The sequence below is a fragment of the Anolis carolinensis genome, chromosome X, assembly GCF_035594765.1.
Source record: "Anolis carolinensis isolate JA03-04 chromosome X, rAnoCar3.1.pri, whole genome shotgun sequence".
Lineage (NCBI taxonomy): Eukaryota > Metazoa > Chordata > Lepidosauria > Squamata > Dactyloidae > Anolis > Anolis carolinensis.
In genome coordinates this window covers 4,974,913-4,996,333 of record NC_085847.1, presented here as the reverse complement: position 1 = coordinate 4,996,333, position 21,421 = coordinate 4,974,913, and the positions used below count along the sequence as shown (strand labels likewise).

At 41.0% G+C, this 21,421-nt stretch overlaps 1 protein-coding gene across 4 annotated transcripts in view; it reads right to left on the bottom strand.

Moving 5' to 3' along the window:
* The window catches only part of galnt9 (polypeptide N-acetylgalactosaminyltransferase 9), a 130,242-nt gene that overhangs the window by 67,765 nt on the left and 41,056 nt on the right, over window positions 1-21,421 (bottom strand). For 3 of the 4 annotated variants that reach the window (XM_062958568.1, XM_062958570.1, XM_062958569.1), the window contains one exon: window positions 4,368-4,569. The gene's annotated coding sequence lies outside the window, so the exon portion shown is untranslated. Of the gene's footprint in view, window positions 1-4,367; window positions 4,570-21,421 lie in introns of those variants that run through there. The other variant, XM_062958571.1, reaches the window with a different exon arrangement.

Sequence of the window (21,421 nt, the reverse complement as noted above, 5' to 3'; positions counted from 1 at the left end):
AAATAAAATACACAGTGGCTCAAGAGGACAGGAAGCTTCTGGTATGTTGTTCACACTCTGCTCAGACAAAGTGTCCCACAACATTTGGGTACATGGGCGGTTTTGCAAAACATCTCACGTTACAATTAAGGGGAGAAGAAAGTTGGGGGATGTGGCCACAGGCATGACTGCATGGGGTCAGGGTGGGTTTTAAAAAAAATCAGCTCCGCAGCACCCTGATTTATTGGTGATCCATTAACTCTCACCAATTCACCCTCGGTCAGACTGCTTGACAGGAGAAGCAGTACCGACAAACTACACCTCCATCGCAAATCAGCTGATCGCAGCGGTTCTAAGGCTTTATTCCAAATATATACAAAGATATTTACAAGATACAAAGTCCATCGCTCTTTGCAGACATGCTTTATCCTTGCCGATCAGCGGAGCACACACACATTACTGCTAAGAGTAAATTCCACAGCAGAATGATGAATGTCCTCTCAGGCCGGAAGTCACGACCTATTGGCTGTTGCAGGCTGTCACTCAAACTGGCCTGCCGTTAACACTCAAGATGCCGGAACACATGTCTGGTATACACAGTTGCAAACAGTAAAAACACTTGATTCATCATTTCATCCTTACACCCAAAATAAACCAACACATGGAACGTCGTTACCTTCCCACAAAGCAGTACCTATTGATCTACTCACATTTGCATGTTTTCGAACTGCTAGGTTGGCCAAAGCTGGGGCTAACAAGGGGAGCTCACCCCACTCCCCGGATTCAAACCGACTTTTCAGTCAGAAGGTTCAGCAGCAAGTTCCTATCATACACATCTCTAGAGCGACACGTTGCGGAAGTGCATAATAGGAAAAAATTGCTTTGCACGTTTACACTTTCTGCATGTATACTTTCAACACACAAAATAAAAAGCTCAGTTATCTCTTGAAAATCTCCCTGCTCCCAAAATTAATGAATATACATTGCCCTCCTACCATTCGGCTGATGGACATACAGTAGAGTCTCACTTATCCAACATCCGCTTATCCAACGTTTTGGATTATCCAACGCAGTTTGCCTCCCACCCCAATCCACAGCTGATTCTCTAGAAAGCAAGAATTGAACTTTTCATGGATTTGATTTCCGACAATGTTGCTACTGTAAGTTCATGTTATGCAATTCTATCTTTATTTGTAGTCAATTTGTTAGTAGCCAATGTTTTGTAGTCAATGTTTTCAATATATTGTGATGTTTTGGTGCTAAATTCGTAAATACAGTAATTACTACATAGCACTACTGTGTATTGAACTACTTTTTCTGTCAAATTTGTTGTATAACATGATGTTTTTGGTGCTTAATTTGTAAAATCATAATGTAATTTGATGTTAAATAGGCTTTCCTTTTATCCCTCCTTATTATCCAACATTTTCACTTATCCAACGTTCTGCCGGCCCGTTTATGTTGGATAAATGAGACTCTACCGTAATTGCAAAGTTAGCAACCTTTACTAATGTTTGTATTACATGTTGTGTGCTCTGTTTAATTGTACAGTAAAGTCTCACTTATCCAAGCTAAACGGGCCGGCAGAACCTTGGATAAGCTAATATCTTGGATAATAAGGAGCGATTAAGGAAAAGCCTATTAAACATCAAATTAGGTTATGATTTTACAAATTAAGCACCAAAACATTATGTTATACAACAAATTTGACAGAAAAAGTAGTTCAATACGCAGTAATGTTATGTTGTAATGACTGTATTTACGAATTTAGCACCAAAATATCACGATATATTGAAAACATTGACTACCAAAATGGCTTGGATAATCCAGAAACTTGGATAAGTGAGACTCTACTGTATAAAATTAAAAAAAAAAAGTTTGGAATGGAAATTCTCCTTGCTCCAAATACTGCATGTGAGTTCTCCAAACAGAACACCCCAGACATCCTGTTGACTGTTTTTGCTTTCATTCCATTCAAATATTTTGCACCTCAAATTCTTTCAACTCTAAAGATAAATTCTCTCATTACAATTTGCATAGTGGATACGTTATATGCTACATACCCTGACTCACTTTTTCCTGCATTCAGCTGTGTGGTCTGGAGGACTTCCTCAACTGTTCATGATACTGACATCCCTTTGACAGGAAGGGGACGAAAACAACTCATCCTGCCTGAGTTTGTCAGGTTAATGTGATTAACTCCAGCTGGCTGCATTCACTGACCAAGGAACAGAGCAGCAGGGGATCATTCTGTGTGTGCGTTTTGTACATCTTTGGCAGGTGTCAAGGTGCATTCTCAAGCTTGTCACTCATCGGAGTGCCCTTTAGATAGTTTATGATTTCATGTAATTATGATTACTACATGCTGATGTGCCACCATTATGAATAGCCTCTGGCTACCTTCACTCAGGAAGATTTGATGTGGAAAGATGAGTTGTCAGCAGAAAGCACCACAGGCTGTGGAGTTGCTGCATTGTTCCAGATAAAAGGGAGAAATGACATGCACGGGGAGAAGGAAGACTAGGCTGGCGAACCCTATTAGGGTCACTATTTATTTTTATGTATTTACAGCAGTGATTCCCAAAGTGGGCGCTACCGCCCCCTGGTGGGTGCTGCAGTGATCCAGGGGGGCGGTGATGGCACCTATTAGGACACGGAGGCGGGGCCAAGGAGGGGCGTTTCTTCTTCCCAAGAGCCCGAGACAGGGCTGAGAATCTATTCCTCTCCTGAGGAGCTTGTTGGGACACAGAAGGCAGAGCTAGGGAAGGGGGCGGGGCCTCCTTCCAAGAGCCTGAGACAGGGCTGAGCCTCTATACTTCTCCTGAGAGGCCTTTTAGGACTAAAGCACAGGGCTAGGGGCGGGGGCAGGGCCTCTTCCCAAGAGCGTGAGACAGGGCTGAGCCTCTATACTTCTCCTGAGAGGGCTTTTAGGACTAAACGGCGGAGCTGGGGAGGGGGCGGGGCCTCCTTCCAACAACCTGAGACAGGGCTGAGCCTCTATACTTCTCCTGAGAGGCCTTTTAGGACTAAAGGGCAGGGCTCGGGGTGGGGGTGGGGCCTCCTTCCAAGAGCCCGAGACAGGGCTGAGCCTCTATACCTCTCCTGAGAGACCTTTTAGGACTAAAGGGCGGGACTAGGGGCAGGGGCGGGGCCTCTTCCCAAGAGCGTGAGACAGGGCTGAGCCTCTATACTTCTCCTGAGAGGCCTTTTAGGACTAAAGCACAGGGCTAGGGGCGGGGGCAGGGCCTCTTCCCAAGAGCGTGAGACAGGGCTGAGCCTCTATACTTCTCCTGAGAGGGCTTTTAGGACTAAACGGCGGAGCTGGGGAGGGGGCGGGGCCTCCTTCCAACAACCTGAGACAGGGCTGAGCCTCTATACTTCTCCTGAGAGGCCTTTTAGGACTAAAGGGCAGGGCTCGGGGTGGGGGTGGGGCCTCCTTCCAAGAGCCCGAGACAGGGCTGAGCCTCTATACCTCTCCTGAGAGACCTTTTAGGACTAAAGGGCGGGACTAGGGGCAGGGGCGGGGCCTCTTCCCAAGAGCGTGAGACAGGGCTGAGCCTCTATACTTCTCCTGAGAGGCCTTTTAGGACTAAACAGCGGAGCTGGGGAAGGGGCCGGGCCTTCTTCCAAGCGCCTGAGACAGGGCTGAGCCTCTATACCTCTCCTGAGGCATTTTAGGACTAAAGAAAGGGGCTGGAGCGGAGGCGGGGCCTCTTCCCAAGAGTGTGAGACAGGGCTGAGCCTCTGTATACCTCTCCTGAGGTGTTTGTTAGAACATGGGGGCGGGGTATAGAGGTCCAGCCCTGTCAGGCACTTAGGAAGAGGCCCCGCCCCCTCCTCTAGCCCCGCCCCTTGTGTCCTGGCAGATGCCGCAGGACAGGGATAGAAGCTCAGCCCTGCCTCAGAGCTCGTAACTCCGCCCATCCCAGTCCTGGCCGCCCATTTTAGATGGAATAGGATTAGATGGAATAGATGGTCCATGTGGTCTCTTCCAACTCTATTATTCTATAAACAGCCCTATATCCCAGAATATCTACTTTGAACTGGCTTATCTGAATCTGATAATGTGCGGTTTTCTGCCTTGATATTCTGGGATATAGGGCTGTGTGGAAGGGCCCTATTATTCTATTATTTTAAGGTTGGATCATGCTCTTTTGGAAGTGCTTTAGTTGTATATTCTTGCATTGCCGGGGATGGGACCAGGTGGACCTCATCTCTTCTAACATCATGATCCTGTACATGACCCCCACACACAGGTGAAGAGCTAGTTTTCATTATGTTCCTAGTTAATAGTTAATCTTAGTTATGAATAGTAATGGACATGTACTAGAAGCCACCAGAAAATTAGACAGATAGATGGGTGCAACCCTTCAAATACTGGAACATACCTCATACCATAGGATCTTTTGCAAAAGGAATATGAGCCAGAGAATGTTCTTGTTCTTGTTCTCCACCTTCTTTCGATACTGTCACATCTAGTAACTCTGGCCTTTGTCTGGGCTGAATGAGCATTGAAGCTGAAGCAAGGTCATGAACGTTTTCCAGCAGGTTCTGGCTGTCTGTCGTGTCTTCCCTGCCACCCAGTTGAACCTGAAAGAAACACAGAGTCTATCACAAGCAGATTAGCATAATGGTGCGATGCACTGTTTGTGTTGGCAACCAGAGACGTAAATGGAAGCCTGACAACAGCTGGCCTTCAACCAATTACTAGGGCTTCCATTGCCAGGTTTGTGGAGATATTGTTCCCTGGACCACACAAATACCTGAGGCTTTTCTTTTAACATCACAGGCAACCGCATGCTCCCCCTCTTCTACATCAATTTTAACAGACATACGATTACAAAAACATTGCATTATATCAGGAGTCCCCAAACTATGGCCCAAGAGCCCGAGACAGGGCTGAGCATCTATACCTCTACTGAGGCGCTTGTTGGGACACAGAGGGCGGAGCTAGGGAAGGGGGCGGGGCCTCCTTCCAAGAGCCTGAGACAGGGCTGAGCCTCTATACTTCTCCTGAGAGGCCTTTTAGGACTAAAGGGCAGGGCTCGGGGTGGGGGCGGGGCCTCTTCCCAAGAGCGTGAGACAGGGCTGAGCCTCTATACCTCTCCTGAGAGGCCTTTTAGGACTAAAGGGAGGGGCTAGAGGTGGGGGCGGGGCCTGCTTCCAAGAGCACGAGACAGGGCTGAGCCTCTATACCTCTCCTGAGAGGCCTTTTAGGACTAAGGGGTGGGGCTAGAGGTGGGGGCGGAGCCTCTTCCCAAGAGCGTGAGACAGGGCTGAGCCTCTATACCTCTCCTGAGGTGCTTGTTGAGACACAGAGGGCGGAGCTAGGGAACAAGGCGGGGCCTCCTTCCAAGAGCCCGAGACAGGGCTGAGCCTCTATACCTCTCCTGAGAGGCCTTTTAGGACTAAGGGATTGGGCTAGAGGTGGGGGCAGGGCCTCTTTCCAAGAGCACGAGACAGGGCTGAGCCTCTATACCTCTCCTAAGAGGCCTTTTTGGACTAAAGGGCGGGGCTAGAGGTGGGGGCGGGGCCTCTTCTCCAGAGCCTGAGAGAGGGCTGAGCCTCTATATCTCTCCTGGGAGGCCTTTTAGGACTAAGGGGCGGGGCTAGGGATGGGGGCAGGGCCTCTTCCAAAGAGCCTCTGTATACTTCCCCTGAGGCGCTTGTTAGAACACGGGGCGGGGTATAGAGGTTCAGCCCCATCAGGCACTTGGGAAGAGGCCCCGCCCCCGCCCCCTCCTCTAGCCCCACCTCCTGTGTCCTGGCAGGCACGGCAGGACAGGGATAGATGCTCAGCCCTGACTCAGAGCTCGTAACTCCGCCCATCCCAGTCCTGGCTCTCATTTGTGGCCCCGCCTACCTCCCCTCACAGCCCTGCATCTAGGACTAGGGGAGAGGCTCAGCCACGCCCTCTTGAACAGGAGCCACGCCCATCCCTCTAAGCCACACCCCCTTTCCAGGGGGCGCTGAGTCATATTTTTTCTGGAAAGGGACGGAGGGCCAAATAAGTTTGGGAACCACTAATGTAAATAGACATTTCTGAGAGACTTGGATTTAGTAGATGCAAACAAGTTTCCTAGGATGTCTACGACCGGTTTGTCAGAGTAAATAGGTTTAGCCAGGTCCTCCTTCAGGTTCTCTCCCTTGGCCTCTTAGCTGCCGATTCCGTGCTCATTGAGGGAAATAACAAGATTCCAGAAGCAGCGTCTAATGCAATTAGCAAACTCTTGCCAAGTGAACCAATAAGAGCATTTTGTCAGCCTGTAACAACCTCGGAGGGTGTGAGAGGAGCTGCACACAATTATGTCATTAATAGTCCTTAATGTTTCATTAAACACAATTAGATGTAAAACATCAACTGCGCCATTTGTTGTGGTTTTAATTATACAAAGGAGAAGACCAAGATTTGGGTGTTGTTCTGTGCCTTCAAATTGTTTCTGACTTATGGTGACTCTAAAGCAATATTGGCAACCTTTTTGACACACACAACCCTTTTTAGAATAATAGAGAAAAATAATGAATGTAATAATACCAATAATGATAGAGAAAAATAATAAATGTAATCATAATAATAAGATCAGAGTAAAATAATAAATGTATTAATAATAATAATAAAAATAGAGTAAAATAAATGTAATAGTAGCAACAATAACAGAGAAAAACAATAAATGTAATAATACCAGTAATAATAGAGAAAAATAATAAATGTAATCATAATAATAAGATCAGAGTGAAATAATAAATGTATTAATAATAATAATAGAGTAAAATAAATAGTAGCAACAATAATAGAGAAAAATAATGAATGTAATAATAATAAGATGAGAGTGAAATAATAAATGTATTAATAATAATAATAAAAATAGAGCAAAATAAATGTAATAGTAGCAACAATAATACAGAAAAATAATAAAAGTAATAATACCAATAATAATAGAGAAAAATAATAAATGTAATCATAATAATAAGATCAGAGTGAAATAATAAATGTATTAATAATAATAATATTAATAGAGTAAAATAAATGCAATAGTAGCAACAATAACAGACAAAAACAATAAATGTAATAATACCAATAATAATAGAGAAAAATAATAAATGTAATCATAATAATAAGATCAGAGTGAAATAATAAATGTATTAATAATAATAATAGAGTAAAATAAATAGTAGCAACAATAATAGAGAAAAATAATGAATGTTATAATAATAAGATCAGAGTGAAATAATAAATGTATTAATAATAGTAATAATAAAAATAGAGTAAAATAAATAGTAGCAACAATAATAGGGAAAAATAATAAATGTAATAATACCAATAATAATAGAGAAAAATAATAAATGTACCATATATTCTCGAGTATAAGCTGACCCAAATATAAGCCAACCAGGACCCTCACCCGAGTATAAGCCGAGGGGGGCTTTTTCAGTCTTAAAAAAAGGGCTGAAAAACAAGGCTTATACTCGAGTATATACAGTAACTCTAAATGACAAGACATTTGGCACAAGCTGAGAACTCTGCCATGTTATTAAATGTGCACCTCAGAGCACCAAGGAAAGCACCCTGGGAAAATCTCTTTTATTTGTCTCTTTTCCAATTACATCATCAGTCTTTTCAACATTCTGTTTTCCCTGAGATAACATTCTAAATACTTCCATTCAAACAGGCAGGTGTGGGATTTATTTCTTCCCCCTTGGGCCGCTCCTGTCACCGTTCTCACTGTACTATTGATCTTTAAAAAATGAATTGCAATATAAGGGGAGGGGGTAGAATATGGAAAGAGGCTGCAGAATTAACTCGGTTAGACCCCACTTTAACCGCCAGGGCTACATGCGATAAAATATATATATATGTGTGTGTGTGTTTTATATATATATATATATATATACACACAATATAATTTACAATAATATATAATAATTATAACATATTGTATATACATATAATATTCATATTATATTGTAATACAATATACTAATAATGCAATATAATATTAATAATTATATATTATACTAGCTGTGCCCAGCCACACGTTGCTGTGGCGTTGTCTGGTGGTGTTGGTGAGAAATTGTTGAGGTAGTGGTGGTATTGAATGTCTGTTGTATGGTTGTCTTTATGTTTAGTATGCATTTGGTTGTTTGTGTACTGTGAAAGTGGTGAGGGTAGAGGGGGTCTATGTCCCTGTGTAGTATTGTATAGTATTTATACATTGTCCATGTGTTGTGAATGCTTGGATTGTGTCCTGCTGTATAGTAGAACGAGTTGGGCTGGATGGCCGTTAGGGGTCTCTCCAAACTCTTGTGCCTGTCCCCTGGGCTGAGTAGCTTGCTAGGAGACCAAGTGGGTGGAGCTTAGCCTTGTAACTGGCAGCAACTGGATAAAAACAATTATTCCTCTCCCTCTAATTAGGACTTTATTTTTCTTTTCTTTTTGTTGTATCAACCTAGAGCCGTGGATGATAGGTTGTGTTGTCAAATTTCGAGGTTGGGGGGCCTGTAGTTTTGTTGTTTTGTCCGCTCCCCTGATGCCATCACTCTTTTATATACAGTAGAGTCTCACTTATCTAAGGTTCGCTTATCCAAGCCTCTGGATTATCCAAGCCATTTTTGTAGTCAATGTTTTCAATATATCGTGATATTTTGGTGCTAAATTCGTAACTACAGTAATTACTACATAGCATTACTGTGTATTGAACTACTTTTTCTGTCAAATTTGTTGTATAACATGATGTTTTGGTGCTTAATTTGTAAAACCATAACCTAATTTGATGATTAATAGGCTTTTCCTTAATCTCTCCTTATTATCCAAGATATTCGCTTATCCAAGTTTCTGCCAGCCTGTTTAGCTTGGATAAGTGAGACTCTACTGTATATAGATTTTACATGTAATATTACTAATAATATTACAATATATTGATACAGTACAATATAGTAATTTATTACCAGTACTGTACTATGCTAATAGAATATTGTATGTAAATTTAATTTGTAAGCCGCTCTGAGTTCCCTTTGGGGTGAGAAGCGTGGCATATAAATGTAGCAAATAAATAAATAAATAAAATCCTGGGAGTTGCAATTTTGCACTTGGCTTAATACTCGAAGCAATACATGGCAACTGGTCTGCCCATCATTTCATTCACAAAAAACATTATTCATTATTCATAGTTCAGGCTCCCGGCATACCTAGGCTCCGAAGGATCAAATCAGAAACGAGCAAGTTCAAGGCAAGGCTCAGAGGCTGTATTAACTTGTGGATGTCGGAGAGACGGTGCTCTCAAAGCAACCATAAAGGCAAAAAATACATACAGAGACATTTATAGAAACTTTTATATGGACTTTTGCTCCTCGGAGAGCTCATTGGTGCAAGTAACTATCCGCACACTGATTGGTGGAGGTGAGTTATATGTCAATGCGGTGTTTTGTTTCCTTGTTTAGCGGGAATTTTGATTTTATGATGTTATTCTATGATCGTTATTACTCTTGGAAGCAGAAATTTTTTCATCCATTTGCAAATGCATGCTCCCCCCACCCAGTGAGAATGAAGTGATAATGTGAGTGTTGTGATTAAATTATGTAAACGTGCGGCATGAGCACCAGTCATCTTTTCCACAGAGGGCCTTGTTAGTCCTCAGCCCCACTTACATCTATCAAGCTGGAACACCGAACTGACTCTGACATCTTTGCTTTCTAAATAAAGTGCCGACCCTTGGGAAGAGAAAGCTTGGTTATTAACACTAAATGCGAAGCCAATGCTGAGCTTTATGGAAGAAATCAGATTTGCAATATCTCCCTCTCCTGTTAAGAGAACAAGCTTATGGTATAAGCAGTGATTCATCCTCTCTGGGACACACACAAGATGGCCTGGGGCAAAAGGCTGATTGTTCCATTGTGTTTCACAAATGATGGCTCCTTACAGATACTCAGACGTGTGCCGGAGATTTTCGAGTGGTGTTATTATTAGTTGGCATATGCTATAATCCACATTCCATTTGGCAAGCACTTAAGAGATGGGTGAGGATTCATTTCAGTTCATTTTAAAAATCGGAATTTGTCCAAATCCACAGAAAAGGAAACTATCAGATTTGTCCAGCCCAACGAGGGATGTAGAAATATTGGATCTCCCAGCAAACGGTTGAGTATAAACACCTACGGCAGAGCTTTCCAAACATTTCATGTTGAGGAGACACTTTTTAGACAGGCATCATTTCACGACACAGTAATCCGGTTTTATTAGCAAACCAGAGGTTATCCCTTGTGTTAAGAGCCAAAGCCAAGTCCATGGCCTTCATAAACTCACACCTCCAAACATCTAAAGCTCCCAACTCCATTTTTATAATTACAGTAGAGTCTCACTTATCCAAGCTAAACGGGCCGGCAGAAGCTTGGATAAGCGAATATCTTGGATAAGGAAAAGCCTATTAAACATCAAATTAGGTTATGATTTGACAAATTAAGCACCAAAACATCATGTTGTACAACAAATTTGACAGAAAAAGTAGTTCAATACGCAGTATATGTTATGTTGTAATTACTGTATTCACAAATTTAGCACCAAAATATCACGGTATATTGAAAACATTGACTACAAAAATGCGTTGGATAATCCAGAAGCTTGGATAAGCGAGGCTTGGATAAGTGAGACTCTACTGTATACACATACTCTAAGCCCCCGGTGGCGCAGCGGATTAACCCGCTGAGCTGCGGAACTTGCTGACTGAAAGGTTGGTGGTTTGAATCCAGGGAGTGGGGTGAGCTCCCAGTGTTAGCCCCAGCTTCTGCCAACCTATCAATTCGAAAACATGTAAATATGAGTAGATCAATAGGTACCACTCCAACAGGAAGGTAACGGAGCTCCATGCAGTCATGCCAGTGGCCACATGACCTTGGAGGTGTCTATGGACAACGCTGGCTCTTCGGCTTAGAAATGGAGAAGAGCACCAACCCCCAGAGTTGGTCATGACTAGACTTAATGTCAGGGGAAAACTTTTACCTTACATGTACTCCAGAAATAAATATGTGAATACATTAAATTAGGTGTTTATGTGCATGAGAGAGTGACCTAGGGCTTAATAATAATAATAATAATAATAAGAAGAAGAAGAAGAAGAAGAAGAAGGTGGTCCCGGTGGTGATGGGTACACTGGGTGCCATGCCAAAAGATCTCAGCCGGCATTTGGAAACAATAGACATTGACAAAATTACGATCTGCCAAATGCAAAAGGCCACCCGACTGGGATCTGCACACATCATCCAAAAATACATCACACAGTCCTAAACACTTGGGAAGTGTTCGACTTGTGATTTTGTGATACAAAATCCAGCATATCTATCTTGTTTGCTGTGTCATAATAATAATAATAATAATAATAATAATAATAATTTTATTTTTGTATGCCGCCTCCATCTCCCCAACGCGGACTCGGAGCGGCTCACACAGGGGCAAGCCCAATACAATCATATAATATTATAAAATCAACAGTTGAGACATCAAAAATGCATTTAAAAACAAATTAAACAAGTCATGATTTAAAATAGACATAATTAAAATAGTAAACAATCATCCAAGGCGTTAAAAGGTCCGATATAGTCAAAACTGATGAAGGGAGTGTCTATTACAGAATAGAACATACGTCAAATAGACACAACAAGCAGGGAAAATAAATCTGAACGGAAATCAAACTATAAAGTGACAGGGCAAGTTTCAATGTGGATATGGGCCAGGTTTCAACATCTTGCCAAGGAAGCGTATTTCACTCTGAGGAGACAAATAATGTCGACATTTCTCTGCCCCGCTCTTTCATCCTTTACCAATATTATTTTCTTTGTGTGTCTGTACTGAAAGCTGCCTTAGAAGCTAAACAAACAACTCTCCTCCACCAGAATCTGCGTGGGCAAAGTTAATTATCTCCAAATAGATTCCAGAAGCCTCAAATCAATTTTGTGAAAGCAAAAATTAGCTTCCCACATAAACATAATTACAAGGAAACAACAGCATCCCAAGATGGTATGAGTGTTCATCTGAAGGCTGGGAAGCGAGCCAAAGTTGTTCACTGGGCAATAGAATTAATAACGCTTTCTCTGGTCCTCCGAGTAGAAGAGGGTTCAAACACATACAGAGATTGACAGGTTAAAATGTAAACAGTGGTTCAGCAATGTTAAATGCAGGAAGGTAGCTTTAAAAACAAGTAGATGGGGTATTTAACTTAGTGGAGTAGAAAAGGTACTATCAGGTTGTCTGTACCTGGCATATGAGGGCACTTTCTATTGTATCTTGTACATCTCAGAAGCAGTCATGGTTCAGAAGCAGGCTATCTGTTTTGCACAGACAAATAATAATAATAATAATAATAATAATAATAATAATAATAATAATAATAATAATTTTTACAACCCTAGACACTTGGGAAGTGTCCGGCGTGTAATCCAGTACAACAGCCAGCAGAGTGTCTGCTGTGGACTCATCTTGTTGTGTTAATAATAATAATAATAATAATTATTATTATTATTATTATTATTATTATTATTTTACAGCCCTAGACACTTGGGAAGTGTCCGACGTGTTATCCAAGACAACAGCCAGCAGAGTGTCTGCTGTGGACTCATCTTGTTGTGTTTCAAATAATAATAATAATAATAATAATTATTATTATTATTATTATTATTATTATTATTATTTTTACAGCCCTAGACACTTGGAAAGTGTCCGGCGTGTGATCCAGTACAACAGCTAGCAGAGTGTCTACTGTGGATTCATCTTGTTGTGTTTCAAATAATAATCTATATATATAAAAGGGTAATGAAATTTCAGCCTAGGACAAAACAACAAAACTACACATCCCAGAAACACTAAACTTGGCAGCACAACCCCTCATCCATGCCTCTACGTTCATACAACAAACAGCTCCAGCTCCTCCAGAAAACGGCCAGGCTTTGAGACTGCAAGGCTATTCACTGTTATTCCACCTGGCCAACAAAGGATTCCCATAAGCCACAGCAACGCATGGCCGGGAAAAGCTAGTAATAATAACAACAACAACAACAACAACAACAACAACAACAACAAGTGTCCCAGACCCTTGGTAAATGTCCAACGTGTGATCCAAGACAACAGCCAGCAGAGTGTCTGCTGTGGACTCATCTTGTTGTGTTAATAATAATAATAATAGTAATAATAATAATTTTTACAGCCCTAGACACTTGAAAAGTGTCCGACGTGTGATCCAGTACAACAGCCAGCAGAGTGTCTGCTGTGGACTCATCTTGTTGTGTTAATAATAATAATAATAATAATAATAATAATAATAATAATAATAATAATAATAATTTTTACAGCCCTAGACACTTGGGAAGTGTCCGGCGTGTGATCCAGTACAACAGCCAGTAGAGTGTCCGCTGTGGACTCATCTTGTTGTGTTTCAAATAATAATAATAATAATAATAATAATAATAATAATAATAATAATACTTTATTTTTCTATCCCGACGCCATCTCCCCACAGGGACTCAGGGTGGCTTACATGGGGCCAGGCCCAGGCAACAAACAATATAAAACTCAACAGTAGAAAACAAATAAAAAACAGATAAAATCACATATACCAATAAACAATAAACATACTTTGGTAAAAAAAAAAAAAGGTACCGTATATACTCGTGTATAAGCCTAGTTTTTCAGCCCTTTTTCAGGGCTGAAAAATCTCCCCTTGGCTTATACTCGAGTATATAAGTAATCAGAGTTGGACCGTCTTATCTTATTAAAGTCTTATTCTTATCTTAAATGACAGTTTTATGCAAATATTCCAAAACCTTTAACCTACTGATGCCTCAAATGATGTAATTTTATTAAATTCTATTTTTATTTTTGAAATTGACCAGTGGCTGCTGCATTTCTCACTCTCGTCTTATACTCGAGTCAATAGGTTTTTCCAGTTTGGTGATAAAATTAGGTGCCTCGGCTTATACTCGAGTATATACGGTATGTCTCTCAGTGCTGAGACTCCTCCAAAGCCTCAATGAGTGACAACCAATATTGTGTGTACTTGTGTGTTTTATTCTTCCCCAGCCCATGAGTTGAAAGGAGATTCATTACACAGTTGTATATCAAGGCTACTATAGTCCTGTTGATGGGAAAGAATTATAGAGCCGAAAACAAGTCAAAGGGCTTAGGATGTTTGCAGACAGCACATCCGATAGAGCAAGATTACAGTGTGCTCGACGAAGAACACCTATTGTGGTTTTACTGGCAAAGAAGGATTACTGTTTATTTGATCTAAGCAAAGGATTAATGGTGTTTGAAGCAGAAGTGAAAGCACAGTGCATGCAAAGGTGAGGATGCAAGTAGAAGGTTACAGCCAATTTCTTACTAACAACAGAGGAGACGCTTCCAAGCTGGATATATTGATTATAGCAAAAAGTCCCCTTTTACAAATGGCCACTTGAGTTTCAAGATAAAGAGAATCCAGTTCTTACAAATGTCACACTCGAGTTCATCAACTTGACTTTGATGTATACATTAAGCAGAATGGCAGATCTTTCCTTAGTTCTGTTTAATGCCTTCCCAAAGAACGTATTGAGGTTTCAACCAAGGAGAGAAGATAATGAAGGAGTTCTAAACAAGCACGTTGTGTTGGAAATAGCAACCTTCTTCAAGCCTCCTACACTACGTAGTTGTTATGTATGTAATTCGGATTACTTACTGTATTGTATATGTCTGTAGTTTTCCTTAACTCTATATTGTGGGAGGGGCTGCAGACCATGTGACCAGATCTGGGACTATTCAGGACTCAGACTCCGTTTTAGAAAGGCAGAACTTTCAATGTAGAAACATGTGTTGTCGAAGGCTTTCATGGCCGGGATCACAGGGTTGTTGTATGTCTTTCGGGCTGTGTGACCATGTTCCAGAAGTATTCTCTCCTGACGTTTTGCCCACATCTATGAAAGGCATCCTCAGGCAACCTCTGAGGATGCCTGCCATAGATGTGGGAGAAACGTCAGGAGAGAATACTTCTGGAACATGGTCACACAGCCCGAAAGACATACAACAACCCAATGTAGAAACAGTATGTTTTCAGGCTCCATTGGACTTTCAGACTAGACAGAGATTTCAGCACATTCTCGGAACAGAGATATGTTTCAGACTATGGACTGTTATTATAAGAAAGATGCCCTGTGTTATCTACAAAGAGAAACTACTTCAAATCCTATCTGTAATTGGACTGATAAGCAAAGTACCTGTATGCTGAATGCATGAAGTTTGTGAGTAAACTAACTATGCTACTTTTAAAGAAGTCCACTTATTTGTCTCCAAGATGTTTTAAGAGAGAATAGATGTTTTTGGGCAACTGAAAAGAACACTTCTGAAACTCTGATAAATGTGTGTGTGTTTACTTTCTCCTCTTCTCATCCACCTATTTGCTCAGATTTGTTCCCAGATCATGTCCATTTTAGGCACCTTTTGAAGGCACATCAACTTCCATTGAGAAGTAGCCATCTCTTGAATGCATCATCTGACTTTCCTTGATGCTGATCCAAATCCCTATTAAACCACACTTCTCCAGCCAGGAGAAGAGTGGAGAATTTTCATAATCGAAGAGCCAAGATCAGAGAAGTAATTAAATTCTGGAATCCCTGTGAAATTCACAACTGCAGTTTGGGCCAGCTTCAAGCATGGCAGTCTAAAGGGCCCTGTTATGAATCAGGGGGGGAAAAAGAGGGGATTAAATCTTTTAGCTGTGCCAAGGATCTCAACAGGAGACTCTGGTATCCTATGTACCTTCACTTTTCTTCAATTAACCTCCTTTGCGCAGAGGGAGAGGTGAACTAGACATCTGTTGACAAATCAACCCTTGCTCATCTTTCAGTTCAAATCAGGTCTGTCTTAACTCTTAGCAAAGAGGACCTGCCAGTTTCCCAACATGAGATACGTCACAAATGATGGAGACAAAAGTACCAAAGGAAAATCAATCATGGAGTTCTATTTTTGGCTTGAAAATGGAGAAATACGCCTCCCAGAGCCAGAGATGAGCACCGCCTTCAGATGCCGGAGTTGATGAAACCATAAAAGTTCACCTGATGCTAGGGAAATGGCTATGTATTCTGCCTCTGTAGTAGATTTAGCCACTAATTCTTCCTTCCGGCTGGCCCAGGACCGTCTCCGTATTGAAACAAGTATCCACTGATTGACAATCTGAAGAATCACTAGCCTTTGTTTGTGTTTGTGTGTCTCGTTGTATATAATTGTAAAGGCATTGAATGTTTACCTATGTATGTAAATGCTGTAATCCGCTCTGAGTCCCCTAGGGGAGAAGGGCAAAATATAAGTACAGTGTGTTATTATTATTATTATTATTATTATTATTATTATTATTAAGAACTATTGATGTGATTATGTGCAAGTGCGATTGGTCGGGACGAGAGATAGGGCCTTTTCAGTGGTGGCCCCTCGGTTGTAGAACTTCTTTCCAAGCGATATTAGGTCTTCAGAAAGAAAATTAAAACCTTTTTTGGGAACAGGCTTTTGAGAAGTAGTATTGAGCAATGAGTTTTTGGGGCAGGCTTTTGAGAAGTAGTATTGAGCAATAAGTTTACTTGAAATGTGCAGTTGACTTTGGATCGGCCTTAGACCTTGCTTTTTGGATGATGCGTCTTAACATTGGACTGTATCTTAATTATGTTATAAATAAAAGTCAAGTCACATTGGTTCCTTACATCAGCCAGAAGTGTATCAGAGCTAGGAGATCTCTCCGTGAGGTAAAAAAACTACAGTATATACTTGAAGATAAGCCCTTGTTTTGAGCTGAAAAAGCCTCCCTCGGCTTATAATGGGGTCAAGACCAGGCAACAGAACTTGGAGGCCATTGCTTGCAATATATGATATATTTCTTTCTTACCCTCCCTTATCAATGTGTTTTCCAAAGCCTCCCTCGCTCTTAACCAAGAGAATGTTTTGAAAAGGGAAAGACACCCTTGCAAGTCAGGAAGAAAAAAAATATATACCCATTAATCTTATAAAAGCATTTTCCCCTGAAATATTTGTTAAACTCTCCTAAAGGTTAAAGGCATTAACCCCCTGCATGCATTTGCAATCCCTATGTACTTATATATCTATCTATATACATTATATATATATATATATATATATATATATATATATATATATACACACACACACACACACACACACACACACACACACACAATCCCTATGTACTTATATATCTATCTATATACATTAATTTTATATATGAATTTTCGCCTCATATGTTTGCAGGTCCTTGCAAATCCTATATACATATAGATCCCTGTACCTGTATATCTATATCCATATATATACATTATTTAACCTATTGATGCCTCAATTAATGTAATTTTATTGGTATCTATTTTTATTTTGAACTTTACCAGTAGCTGCTTCATTTCCCACCCTCGGCTTATGCTCGGGTCGGCTTATACTCGAGTATATAGTCATTAATGAATACAGTCATTAATGAATCAGCCCCAGAGGGTTTTTAATAATCTATCCTGTATTTATTACGGTCTTGCCTTTTATGTGTTTTTAATGTAATTTTTTATCCTGTATTGTTGTTTTAATTGATATATTGCATTACTGTGCCCGGCCACGCGTTGCTGTGGCAAAGTGGTGGTGGTACTGGTTAGAAATTGTTGTGTAATTTTTATTTGACGTTATTTGCCTTTTTTTATTATTTTTATTGTAAGTTATATTTTTATTTATTATATTTTATTATTTTCTTGTATTATTTTTAGTTATTTTCTGTTATAGTATTTTATTGTATTAATTTTTTTAGTGTTTTTTATTTTTTTTTAATTGGGTTGCTAGGAGACCAAGTTGGAGGAGCTTAGCCTTCTAACTGGCAGCAATTGGATAAAAGCAATTATTCCTCTCTCTCTAATTAGAACTTTATTTTTCTTTACTTTTTGTTGTATCAACCTAGAGGCGTGGATGATGGGTTGTGTTGTCAAATTTCAACGTTGGGGGGCCTGTAGTTTTGTTGTTTTGTGGGTCGCCGTGATGCCATCACTCTTTTATATATATAGATAGATTGTATTATGTTGCTTATATTTTGTCCTTGTGTTGTTTGTGCCTCTGCCCCATGTAAGCCGCCCCGAGTCCCCATGGGGAGATGGTGGCGGGGTATAAATAAAGTATTATTATTATTATTATTATTATTATTATTATTATTATATACGGTATGCATTTTTCATCAGGATTCAGTGTGGTTGGATTTGGACTCCATCTCTATGCCGAACGTCAATTCAACATTTCACGGGGAATAAGAGATCATACTACAGTACCATTATTTTCTCTGCATACACACTGGAGATATTTAAGATATACCGCATATTAATCGTGCGAAGTGCTTTGGAGTTTTAGATCACATTTTGTGGGTTCTCTCTCAGGACTGTATCAAGAACAATAAGAACATTAAACGCTCTCTAATATTTGTTGGCCATGCCTTTCTACCCGATATATTATTGGCATGGGAAACGGAGGCATTGTTAGTTTGGATTGGCACTCTCTTATTCTTTAATGGCCTCCTCCTCGGTCTCAAATGAATGCTTGGATACGAAATAGCACTAATGGAAAGCTATGTCATTTTGGTAATGCTTTGAAAGGTGGCTACATGATTGCCAAAGGACACTGGATCAATCCTCTTCAAATTCAGCTCCTAATGCACTGGCCATGATTGCAGGGTTAGGACGAGGAGTAAAACGCGACCAAAAATTGCCTGCTGGACCAGAAACGATGAAATTGCTACATTTATCCATTGAGCTGAAATGGTTCACCCCCCAAATAATATACAGAATAAACAGCTATCGATTTTAAAAACACAGGCCTACGCATATAGAACCAAACATTAGTGGGTAAACAAAGAATAATCTCCAGATTGTATCGGAAAGCAGGAATCTTAAAAACAAACAAAGAAAAAAAATTATCTAAAAGATTTCTGCCCTGATGTATTTCAAGGAAAGCTTTCTGTGTACGAAGTCTAAACGGAGGTCTCCATTCAAGCGCAAATAACAGTGTGTTGTCGAAGGCTTTCATGGCCGGAATGACGGGGTTGTTGTGTGTTTTCCAGGCTGTCTGGCCATGTTCCCAAAGCAGCATTGTCTCCTGATGTTTCGCCCACATCTATGACAGGCATCCTCAGAGGTTGTGACTCACCTCACGGGGGTTACGTTCCAGGTCCACCCGCAATAAGTGAAAATCCGCAAAGTAGGGACACTATATTTATTTTAATATTTATGCATTACTAGCTTTGCCCGGCCACGCGTTGCTGTGGCTTATGGGAATCCTTTGTTGGCCAGGTGGAATAGCAGTGAATAGCCTTGCAGTCTCAAAGCCTGGCCGTTTCCTGGAGTAGCTGGAGCTGTTTGTTGTATGAACGTAGAGGCATGGATGAGGGGTTGTGCTGCCAAGTTTAGTGTTTCTGGGATGTCTAGTTTTGTTGTTTTGTCCTAGGACGAAATGTCATTACCCTTTTATATATAGATTTTAGTAGTTATATCAACTTGTGAGGTATATGATCTCTGAGGAAACTGCTGAAACCCTGAAACTGCTATTTGCAGGGTTGTTGTGTGTTTTCCGGGCTGTCTGACCATGTTCCAGAAATATTCTCTCCTGACGTTTCGCCCACATCTATAGCAGGCATCCTCATAGAATCATAGAATCATAGAATAGTAGAGTTGGAAGAGACCACATGGGCCATCCAGTCCAACCCCCTGCTAAGAAGCAGGAAATCGCATTCAAAGCACCCCCGACAGATGGCCATCCAGCCTCTGCTTAAAAGCCTCCAAAGAAGGAGCCTCTACCACGGCCCCGGGGAGAGTGTTCGACAGTGGAAATCTCAAGTCGAACACTTCCCAATTGTCTAGGACTGTGTGATGTATTATTATTATTATTATTATTATTATTATTATTATTTTATTATGACACAGCAAACAAGATAGACATGCTGGATTTCGTATCACAAAATCACAAGTTGAACACTTCCCAAGTGTTTAGGACTGTGTGATGTATTTTCGGATGATGTGTGCAGATCCCAGCAGGGTGGCCTTTTGCAGTTGGCAGATCATAATTTTGTCAATGTCTATTGTTTCCAAATGCCGTCTGAGATCTTTTGGCACGGCACCCAGTGTGCCCATCACCACCGGGACCACCTGTACTGGTTTCTGCCAGAGTCTTTGAAGTTCGAAATTGAGGTCCTGATAGCGGCTGAGTTTTTCCTGTTGTTTTTCATCTATGCGATTGTCACCTGGGATGGCGACATCAATGATCCAAACCTTTTTCTTTTCCACAACTGTGATGTCTGGTGTGTTGTGTTCCAGAACTCTATTATTATTATTATTATTATTGTCCACTAAGTCACAGTATTTTGCTTGCAGTTAGATCAAATGGTCACGAGATGGTAGCAATTTCCTAATTAAGTCATTTAAAAATGTAAACAGTGGAAATGGTTTTACTCCTTCAACCTCCTTTACCTGCAAAATAAACTATCCACTCTCTACCGCCACCTTGTGGCCTCTGCCCAGATAACAGAACAGTACCAATTATATCTAGGAGCCCCTGATAGCGCAGCAGATTAAACCACTGAGGTGGACTTGCTGACTGAAAGGTCGGCGGTTTGAATCCAGGGAGCGGGGTGAGCTCCCGCTGTTAGCCCCAGCTTCTGCCAACATAGCAGTTCGAAAATATGCAAATGTGAGTAGATCAATAGGTACCACTCCGGCAGGAAGACAACGGCGCTCCATGCAGTCATGCCAGCCACATGACCTAGGAGGTGTCTACGGACAATGCCGGCTCTTTGGTTTAAAAATGGGAATTGAAACCCCCAGAGTTGGACACGGCTAGACTTAACGTCAGGGGAAACCTTTACCTTTACCTTACCAATATACCATATATACTCGAGTATAAGCCGATCCGAATATAAGCCGAGGCACCTAATTTTACCACACAAACTGGGAAAACTTATTGACTCGAGGCCAGGACCCTCACTCGAGTATAAGCCGAGGGGAGCTTTTTCAGCCGTAAAAAAGGGCTGAAAAACTAGGCTTATAGTATTTATTTACCATATTTCTCAACCCCTGGGGGGACTTAAGATGGCTTACAAATGGCACTACTGTGAAAGGAATGGGTATGGCTGAAAATGTAATTGTTTTGGAGTTGCCTTGGCATGATGCCACTTGTTTGTACAAATGGAACATTTAATGTTTAATGTGCTATTCTGACGGTGCAGCGACCTTCTCACTGCATTTGCATGTCGGGGATTTCTGGCACTGTGTTACTACAAGCAGCATGGAAAGATACAATATGTACCACGGATATCTCGGAGACCTGTAGAGCTTATCAGCGGAAGGTGAAAAACTAGAAGCTTGGAAATTTCTAATAATATCCCCCAAAGCTCATATTTACACAGAGTCAGAT